The sequence below is a fragment of the Euprymna scolopes genome, unplaced genomic scaffold (genome assembly GCF_053919585.1).
Source record: "Euprymna scolopes isolate OS-2025 unplaced genomic scaffold, ASM5391958v1 sca1, whole genome shotgun sequence".
Taxonomy (NCBI): Eukaryota; Metazoa; Mollusca; class Cephalopoda; order Sepiida; family Sepiolidae; genus Euprymna; species Euprymna scolopes.
The window spans coordinates 125,178-135,177 of NW_027633102.1; the positions used below are offsets into that span (position 1 = coordinate 125,178).

The following is a 10,000-nucleotide window of genomic DNA, read 5'->3' on the forward strand; positions in this document are numbered from 1 at the left end:
CGAGGCTCCCGGCGGCCCCGAGCGGGACCACAGGTTGCGGAAGGCGTCCAAGTGAGCGGCGGCGACGCCAGGAGGCCCCCGGGGTCGACTCCGCGGCCCCCGGGTCGGTGTGCGGGCCTCCAGAGCTCGATAAAGTAGTGGTGTCGCTAGCGGTCGAGAAGGCACTTTTCGACGCCTACTGCCACCCCCACATGGCGGTAGGCGCAAAACTGGAAAATCGCCGACCAGAAATGTCGCTTCGTATAATCGACGTTTTTTTTGACCACCATTTTCAGGTGTCGGAGGTGGGTCTGGACGAATACCAACACCATTTCTGGGGTTTCACAACCGCCCGGCTTCTCCGACATATGTTGGAAAGGAGTAGCGATCGAGCGAAGGGGGCTGTCGGTAGGCGGCCGCGGGTTGCATGTGTGCCCGGGACAGCACCCCCATCCAACTAAGGGGTGTCCCCCGGGGGCCAGGGGGACCTCGTCCAGGTCGGCCGGGCGCTTCCAGACGCCTACCGACACCGGTCAGGTCGGCGAGGCTCCCGGCGGCCCCGAGCGGGACCACAGGTTGCGGAAGGCGTCCAAGTGAGCGGCGGCGACGCCAGGAGGCCCCCGGGGTCGACTCCGCGGCCCCCGGGTCGGTGTGCGGGCCTCCAGAGCTCGATAAAGTAGTGGTGTCGCTAGCGGTCGAGAAGGCACTTTTCGACGCCCGCATACTGCCACCCCCCACATGGCGGTAGGCGCAAAACTGGAAAATCGCCGACCAGAAATGTCGCTTCGTATAATCGACGTTTTTTTTGACCACCATTTTCAGGTGTCGGAGGTGGGTCTGGACGAATACCAACACCATTTCTGGGGTTTCACAACCGCCCGGCTTCTCCGACATATGTTGGAAAGGAGTAGCGATCGAGCGAAGGGGGCTGTCGGTAGGCGGCCGCGGGTTGCATGTGTGCCCGGGACAGCACCCCCATCCAACTAAGGGGTGTCCCCCGGGGGCCAGGGGGACCTCGTCCAGGTCGGCCGGGCGCTTCCAGACGCCTACCGACACCGGTCAGGTCGGCGAGGCTCCCGGCGGCCCCGAGCGGGACCACAGGTTGCGGAAGGCGTCCAAGTGAGCGGCGGCGACGCCAGGAGGCCCCCGGGGTCGACTCCGCGGCCCCCGGGTCGGTGTGCGGGCCTCCAGAGCTCGATAAAGTAGTGGTGTCGCTAGCGGTCGAGAAGGCACTTTTCGACGCCTACTGCCACCCCCACATGGCGGTAGGCGCAAAACTGGAAAATCGCCGACCAGAAATGTCGCTTCGTATAATCGACGTTTTTTTTGACCACCATTTTCAGGTGTCGGAGGTGGGTCTGGACGAATACCAACACCATTTCTGGGGTTTCACAACCGCCCGGCTTCTCCGACATATGTTGGAAAGGAGTAGCGATCGAGCGAAGGGGGCTGTCGGTAGGCGGCCGCGGGTTGCATGTGTGCCCGGGACAGCACCCCCATCCAACTAAGGGGTGTCCCCCGGGGGCCAGGGGGACCTCGTCCAGGTCGGCCGGGCGCTTCCAGACGCCTACCGACACCGGTCAGGTCGGCGAGGCTCCCGGCGGCCCCGAGCGGGACCACAGGTTGCGGAAGGCGTCCAAGTGAGCGGCGGCGACGCCAGGAGGCCCCCGGGGTCGACTCCGCGGCCCCCGGGTCGGTGTGCGGGCCTCCAGAGCTCGATAAAGTAGTGGTGTCGCTAGCGGTCGAGAAGGCACTTTTCGACGCCTACTGCCACCCCCACATGGCGGTAGGTGTAAAATCGGAATAGACCGGACCAGGAATGTCGAGGGGGAAAAAAATGACAAAGTCCTGGTGTGCCTAGGCGTCGAGAAGGCACTTTGCGACGCCTACCGACATCCCCATGTGGCAGTAGGCGTAAAACTGGAAAATCGCCGACCAGAAATGTCGCTTCGTATAATCGACGTTTTTTTTGACCACCATTTTCAGGTGTCGGAGGTGGGTCTGGACGAATACCAACACCATTTCTGGGGTTTTCCAGTTTGAAAGTTTTATAAAACATGTTCGGTAGGAAGCACACTTTGGTGTGTCGGTTCGTCGGAGCAGCGACTCTTTGCCTCGTGGTGGTCCGGAACGTCTCTACGGGCTTGTCGCAAAGGCGTCAGAAAGTGGCATCTCCGCCGCCTAGGGCTGTCACCGTTATCGCTGTCGCCGCGCTCCAACTTGTTTTGATCCGCCGCCTTCGTTCCTGCCAACCGTGCGCCCGCTCATCGTCGTTAGGTTATAATACGTGGTACGTGTGTGTGCTTCTCCGTGGACCTAGGGCTGCTCGACGTGTCGAACGATATGTTGGAACAACTAACGGCTCCTTTTCCTGGTTCCATAGTCGTCGTGGTACCCGCGTCGTCAGCCATATCTATGTCCACCATGTTTAGCCGATACGTTTGCTGCAGCTTCTGCTTCCGCCTCAGCGTTCGCCGCTCTCAGCCGCCGCTGTTGTTGCTGCCGTTCTGCCATTCAACCACTACCTGCGAATCTTTCGATGATCGGCCGAACGACCCATCGCTGTGCGACCGATAAATCCTCCGGATTAGGGAGAAACGCCGCCGCTCTCTGCCGCCGTCGAACGGAAAAACGTACATTGTAACGAACGAACGAACGAACGAACGAATTAACGAACGAGCGAACAAACAAACAAAAATAGCCGCGGGGGATGCACTATGTAGATCCTGATCCCCTTGTAACCATACGTACGTTGTTCGATGCTCTCCCGTCCTGGAAGTCGCCGCAGCAAACAGGAGGATGAGCAGCAGCAGGCGCCGCCGCCGTAACCGCCGCCTGCCTGCCGCCTCCTACTCCTGTCAGCGTCCGATCTCACAGCCGTGTGAACGTTCGCTGACACCCGATTTCTTTCCGTCTGGCAAAACCTTGGACGTCCCGCTCGCGGTACACGTGCTGCAGCGACTTCTCGTCCGACAACGCATAAGCGTCGACGTCTGCCGCCGCATCTTCTGATACGTGGACGGTGATAGCGCTAGTCCCTTCTTGCGCCACCTCCACCTTTGTTAGCGCCAAAGAAGATCGATCGAGCAGTCGTGGTCGCAGTCGATTAACCCGTTTTCACCGTCCGCAGTTCCCAAGCCGCCGATCAAGTCGTTGCTCTTCTTGTTCGTTCTTCCCATACCGTCGATTTGCACGGCTGCCGGATGAGCCATCCTCTGTCCGGCGAAGCGCTCACGTCAGTGATCGATACTTGCACCGACAGTCCTCCCGCTCGCGACTCGGTGCTCGAATCGGACTCGTTCGTTTTTATCTCGATGCGATTGTGAAAAGGGGGACCGGTCGTCAATGTCGTGTGTGTCGACGATGTTGTTCGCCCGGTCCGCCGCGTTGTTGTCGTTTTTTTTTTTTTTTTTTTCCCCTAACGTTCGCCGTCGCACGGACGAAAGGGTGAGGAAAAAAAAAAAAGCTCGAAAAAGCCGCCCAAAAAAATCGGACCGAGGAGCCGCTTGCGAGAACGCGCCATGTGCACGTTGTCTCTCCTCGGTTTTCCGAGCACGAACACGACGCCGGTCGGTCGGTCGGTCGACGAAGGCGACGACGAAGGTGACGGGAAAATTTACGCCGCCGCTGCCCTGGTCCAGCTCCTCCCCGATGACGGCTGTGATGTTGACGTTGACGTTGGCGACGACGACGACGACGACGGAGACGACGACGACGACGAGACGGCATCGATGGCGACCACGATGACGACGACCTCGACGAGTTCAGTCTGCACCTTGACCTCCGATGTCCGTGTGCACTGCCGTCGTGCTGTTTGTCGTTTGTCGTATGTATCGCTGTCAAGGGTGCCGTTGTCGTTGTTGTTGTCGACGTTGTTGCTTGCTCTCTCGTCTCGGTCGGTTGGTACGTTGATGACGACGACGACGACGACGAAGACGACGACGACGACGACGAGACGGCATCGATGGCGACCACGATGACGACGACCTCGACGATTCCAGTCTGCACCTTGACCTCCGATGTCCGTGTGCACTGCCGTCGTGCTGTTTGTCGTTTGTCGTATGTATCGCTGTCAAGGGTGCCGTTGTCGATGTTGTTGTTGTCGACGCTGTCGTCTGTTCTCTCTTCTCGGCCGGCTGTGACGTGGACGTTGACGACGACGACGACGAGACGGAATCGATGGCGACCACGATGACGACGACCTCGGCGAGTTCAGTCTGCACCTTGACCCTCGATGTCCGTGTGCACTGCCGTCGTGCTGCTTGTCGTTTGTCGTATGTATCGCTGTCAAGGGTGCCGTTGTCGTTGTTGTTGTCGACGTTGGTCGCTTTCGTTCTTTGAGTCTCGGTCTCGGTCCAAGTCAGGGGAGAAACAAAAAAGAGGCCATCAGCGCGGGCAGCGCGCTTCTACTGACGGCGAACCCCCTCGAAAAATAAATAAACACGTGCCCCGTCGTTGTAGTTGTCTGTCTTATGTCGGTCGGTCGGTCGGTCGGTCTGTCGTTCTGTCGAAACAAAGTCCCAAATTCCAACGATACCTGGTTGATCCTGCCAGTAGTCATATGCTTGTCTCAAAGCTTAAGCCATGCAAGTGTAAGTTCACGCCACGCATTAGAACGGGCGAAACCGCGAATGGCTCAGGAACCGGACCTAATCCTCGGGACCGTATTCCTCCTCGGAGGCGATGGATAACTGTGGCAATTCTAGAGCTAATACATGTGACACAGGCCGCGATCGGTCGGCGCGCCGTCGTCGCCACGCCTCGCGCGCTGGCACCCGCGTCGGCCGTTCCGGGTCGCGGCGCTACATATTAGACTGAGACCGATGCGCGTCATTCCGTCCTCCCGTCGTCGGCGTTCCCGCTCGCGGGTCCGTTCGGTGGCGGGGCTCATAGGGCGGCGCGCTCCGCTTTGGTGACTCTGGATAACTCACTGGTCGATCGCACGAGCTTTCACGCCCGGCGACGGGTCTCTCGAGGGTCCGCCCTATCAACTGTCGACGGTCGGTTTAAGTGCCTACCGTGGTTACTACGGGTAACGGGGAATCGGGGTTCGATTCCGGAGAGGGAGCATGCGAAACGGCTACCACATCCAAGGAAGGCAGCAGGCGCGCAAATTACCCACTCCCGGCACGGGGAGGTAGTGACGAAAAATAACGACGCGGGACTCTGTCGAGGCCCCGCGATCGGAATGAGTACACTTCAAATCCGTTAACGAGGACCAACCGGAGGGCAAAGTCTGGTGCCAGCAGCCGCGGTAATTCCAGCTCCGGTAGCGTATATTAAAGTTGTTGCGGTTAAAAAGCTCGTAGTCCGAACTCGGGTTCGTGGTCGCGCAAGCGGCCCCGGGGCGGCGGCGCCATCGTCCGTCGTTGACTTTGGTCGTCCGTTCGCATTCCCGGCCCTTTCCGCCGGTGTCAACCGCTAGCATACCCGCCACGCGGTCCTGCCGGCGAGGTGGACGAGGAGGTCGTGATCGGGATCCGGGAAAAAAAAAAACAAGTGGTCGTCGGTTCGGTTCCGGGAGTAGTCTAACGGGGGGGTGCTACGTGTGTGTGTTTGGGTGCGTTCATTCGCATCCCCGCACTCTGACCCCCGCGCTTCTCTCCCTCTCCCTTTCCGCGCGTTCCTCTTTTTTTTTGAACCCCCCGGTCCGCTCCGAGTCCCTGCTTCGTGTCTTGTCTGCGCGCGTGTTGCGGTCTCTCCTCCAAGGGTGCTCTTAACCGAGTGTCCGCGGCGGCCGGTACGTTCACTTTGAAAAAATTAGAGTGCTCAGAGCGGGCTGTTCAAGCTTGCATACGATAAGCATGGAATGATGGAAGAGGGCCTCGTCTACGTCTGTCGGTCTCCGTCTACGGCGAGGCAATGATCGAAGGGAGCGGTCGGGGCCACTCGTATTGCGACGTTAGAGGTGAAATTCTTGGATCGTCGCAAGACGAACTGCAGCGATGGCGTGTGGCAAGCACGTTTTCCTCGATCAAGAGCGAAAGTCGGAGGTTCGAAGACGATCAGATACCGTCGTAGTTCCGACCGTAAACGATGCCGACCGGCGATCCGCCGGCGTTCGCTTCCATGACCCGGCGGGTAGCCTGCGGGAAACCAGAGTTCGGTTCCGGGGGGAGTATGGTTGCAAAGCTGAAACTTAAAGGAATTGACGGAAGGGCACCACCAGGAGTGGAGCCTGCGGCTTAATTTGACTCAACACGGGAAAACTCACCCGGTCCGGACACCGGTAGGATTGACAGATCGATAGCTCTTTCTCGATTCGGTGGGTGGTGGTGCATGGCCGTTCTTAGTTGGTGGAGCGATCCGTCTGGTTGATTCCGATAACGAACGAGACTCCGGCCTGCTAACTAGTGCGCCGATGTCAGTGATTTTTACGGCGGGCTCGGCGTCCTCCGTGGCGCTCGGGTCCGGGTCGGTTTTCTCACGCACTTCTTAGAGGGACGGGTGGCAGAAAGCCACACGAGGCGGAGCGATAACAGGTCTGTGATGCCCTTAGATGTCCGGGGCCGCACGCGCGCTACACTGGAGGTATCAGCGGGGACTTCGCCCCGGCCCGAGAGGGTTGGGAAACCTCTGAACCACCTCCCGTGATAGGGATCGGGGCCTGTAACCAACCCCGTGAACGAGGAATTCCCGGTAGGCGCGGGTCAACAGCCCGCGTCGATCACGTCCCTGCCCTTTGTACACACCGCCCGTCGCTACTACCGATCGAACGGTCCGGTGAGGTCCTCGGATCTGGCCGACGACGCCGCCGGGCAGTGCGCGACGTGTCCGTCACGACACTCGTGCATCTACGCCTCGGCGTTCGATGCCTGGAGAAGACGACCGAACCCGATCGTTTAGAGGAAGTAAAAGTCGTAACAAGGTTTCCGTAGGTGAACCTGCGGAAGGATCATTACCGTTTTCCCGTTCGAGACTGGTTTGTTGTTTTCCGGCCTACCTCCTCTGTCTGTCGGCGTCAACGCCTCGAATGCGCGCAAACAAACCTATAAAAGGCGGAGCGAGAGATAGATTTGTGGTGACGCGGAGGTTTTTAAAGCCCCAGCTCTTCTTGCTTGCTTCCGCGTCTTACCACCTGTTTGTTTTTTCGCCCACCGCAAGTGATGGCCGCTTCTTCTTTGCCTTGTCGCCGCTTTATCGTTTTTTGTTTTTTTGCAGCCGCTGTGCCACCGCCGCTAGCTAAAAACAAACTACTCGCGACATTGCAATGCCGTCACGCCTCCTCGCACAGACCTCCTCGCACACTACTAAATCTATATAAACAAAAACTAATATAAAAAAACCCAAGTGCTGAACCCTGGACGGGGGATCACTCGGCTCGTCCGTCGATGAAGAGCGCGGCCAGCCGCGAGAACTGATGCGAATTGCAGGACTCAGTGAACATCGACACCTCGAACGCACATTGCGGCCCCGAGATCCCTTGTCTCGGGGCCACGTCCGGTCGAGAGGCGGAACGTTACATGTCTTTCTCCGTTAACGAAACGACATCTTGCCGTCCCCGTGCCCGCCCGGTCCTCGGCACGGTGGTAACCGGGACGTCGCAGGAGCGAGTGACGAGGGGGAAGAAAAATAAAAAAAGAATTGACTCCTTTCAATGTCTTTTTTTTTTTTAAAACCCTCTCCGGCCTCCTCCTTCGTCTCCCGCTGGCAGACCGCGGAGTCTTTTCCCTTTTCGACCGCGTGAAGAAACACTGTGGAGGAGGAGCAGGAGGAGTCTGTCCGAAAGCAGCCGAAGGGAGAACAAAACAAAAAAAAAAGCACCGACCTAACCGACTGCCGACGTAAGCGCCGCCTGCTCGTCTCGCTCTCTGCCTCATGAAGGTGTCTCTCAGCGACGCCTCGAGCAGCGCGACGAGCACGGCCGTCGCACCGTAAAAAGGTGGCCGCGTCGTAGGCAACGTCGGATGGGGAGGACCCAGGCTTTTTTTTAATTGTTGGCTTCTTCATTTTCGGTCGGACGGGCGCTATATCGGCCAGCCGTCGTCACACGGAGGGTACCGATCGAGATTCCTCTCCTCCAAACACCACACTCTACTAAAAACCGCCGCCCTCGGCTCGGACGAGACGACCCGCTGAACTTAAGCATATCGCTAAGCGGAGGAAAAGAAACCAACCGGGATTCCCTTAGTAACGGCGAGTGAACCGGGAGAAGCCCAACGCCGAATCCCGTCGCAAGTAAAAGGCTTCGGGACGTGTGGCGCATGGGTCGAAGGCAGCCGTTCGTTTTCGTCTCGCATAGTTCGGAGTTCCCTCGATCGGGGCCGCCCGCGGCGGGTGCCAGGCCCATTCGGTGCGGACGGCGAGCGACGGCCTTCGATCCGAGAGTCGGGTTGCTTGGGAACGCAGCCCAAATCGGGTGGTAAGCTCCATCCAAGGCTAAATACCGGGACGAGTCCGATAGTCGACAAGTACCGTGAGGGAAAGTTGAAAAGAACTTTGGAGAGAGAGTTCAAGAGAACGTGAAACCGCCCAGGGGTAAACGGGTGGGACCGCTCACCGCGATCGCGGGGGGACTCAGTCCGGTGCTGCCTAGGCTCGAGCCCAAACTCGATGTGTGTTCTTGAAAGAGAGGCCGTCGCGGCACAGGTCGTCGTTCGTCGTGTCCGCGGGGGACTCGTTCCCCGCGGTTCCAGCTTTTGTGCCCGCGTCGCCGACGAAGGAGACGGGCCGCGTGGATAGCGGGAAGGGAAACGTGGTGACGACCGCGGCGTCGGTAGGTGGCTGCGTCGGTTGGCTGCGACGGAGGGGACTCGTCCTCTCGATCGCTGCTGCCGCCGGGCCCTAACCCGCCGCATCCGTCGCCGCCGCTTCTTCTTTCCTCCTGCTCCCTCCGCGCGCGACTCCGCTGCACCCGTCCCCTTCATCATCGCTCGGCGTAATCATGGCGCGGGCGCTTCGGCGCGACCTCCGCGCGGCCGGCACCGGACGCACTTCCCCTCCGGTCCGTCGTCGCGACCCGTTCCCGGCGTGCAGGTCGAACACGCGGGTTTTTTTCCGTAGGCGGCAGGCGTTTCATCACCCTGAAAACCCCCGTCTTCCCACCTTGTGAAGTCGGGGGCCACCGGCCGTCGGGCCCGCGAACGTAACTGCCCCTTTCTGCCGGGAACGGAGGAAATCTGACACGATCCGTTACACGTGGCGAGCCGGTCCGTTTTGATCCCGCCGGAAGTCGCGTGCGGGCGACGCACTCTGTGTGTCGCTCCTTAGGCGCCCCACCGTCTCGGGCGCGTGCGCGATGAGAGGCGGGATAGGACTGGCGCGGCCTCGCCGTCACGCACCTCGCCGACGTTTCGGGTTCTTGTCGGGGGCAACCCCGCCCGCGCCCGTTTCCGTTTCCGGAGAGGTCGCTCGGCGACGCTTTTTTACTCGAGCCGCCCGCCACCCCGGGTCAGCGACGTGCATCGGCAACCCACCCGACCCGTCTTGAAACACGGACCGAGGAGTCCTGGCCGTTCGCGAGTCGTAGGGGCCACCTCTGACTAACCCCGAAGGCGAAGCGAAAGCGAGAGAGCGTGTAGGAGGGCGTCGATCGGGAGAGGTGTCGTGGCAAAGTCGTCCGGGGGTCGTCGGGGGGTGTCGTCGGTCTCGTGCCGTCGTCTTCTCCTCGCCTCACCCGCCTCCGAGCCGTGCCCGATCCCGCCGGCGCGGCGTTGATCCCGCCGGCGCGGCGTTTTCGGCCTTCCGCCGTCGCTGCTGCGGTGCCCGCAACTTTTCCTTTTTTCTCTCTTCCCGAGAGAGATAGGAGAGGGAAGGCTCGTGGCTGACGTGCGGTTGTTTTTCCCTCCTCCCCGAGAGGGGACCGGCGCATCATCCAAAAAGGGGAATTGCCGGGCGCCAGCTTCCATATCCTCCTTCCGCCCATCGGTGAGATCCCGCGGCTTGAACTAGTCCTATTTTGTCGTCGAGTTTAGGCGCTGCGCGCGGGCGCATCACCCCCGGGTCGGTTTCCCCTTTTTCCGAGTACGACTCGGCCGACTCTGGCGTAGCGAGCGACCAGGGACCCGAAAGATGGCGATCC

General features: G+C 60.1%; 2 non-coding genes and 1 pseudogene across 2 annotated transcripts in view; all 3 read left to right on the plus strand.

Annotated features, from left to right (window-relative positions):
• The first annotated feature begins 4,513 nt into the window (after nucleotides 1-4,513).
• On the plus strand, nucleotides 4,514-6,880 carry LOC145273516 (small subunit ribosomal RNA; annotated as a pseudogene).
• A 395-nt stretch (nucleotides 6,881-7,275) lies between these two features.
• Nucleotides 7,276-7,433, plus strand: LOC145273257 (5.8S ribosomal RNA). Its single transcript, XR_013866280.1, has one exon. It is a non-coding gene; the product is annotated as a 5.8S ribosomal RNA (ribosomal RNA).
• Nucleotides 7,434-8,027: 594 nt separating this feature from the next.
• The window catches only part of LOC145273179 (large subunit ribosomal RNA), a 5,739-nt gene continuing 3,766 nt past the window's right edge, over nucleotides 8,028-10,000 (plus strand). Inside the window, exon 1 of the ribosomal RNA XR_013866209.1 lies at nucleotides 8,028-10,000. This exon is cut by the window's right edge and continues 3,766 nt beyond it. This is a non-coding gene — a ribosomal RNA (large subunit ribosomal RNA).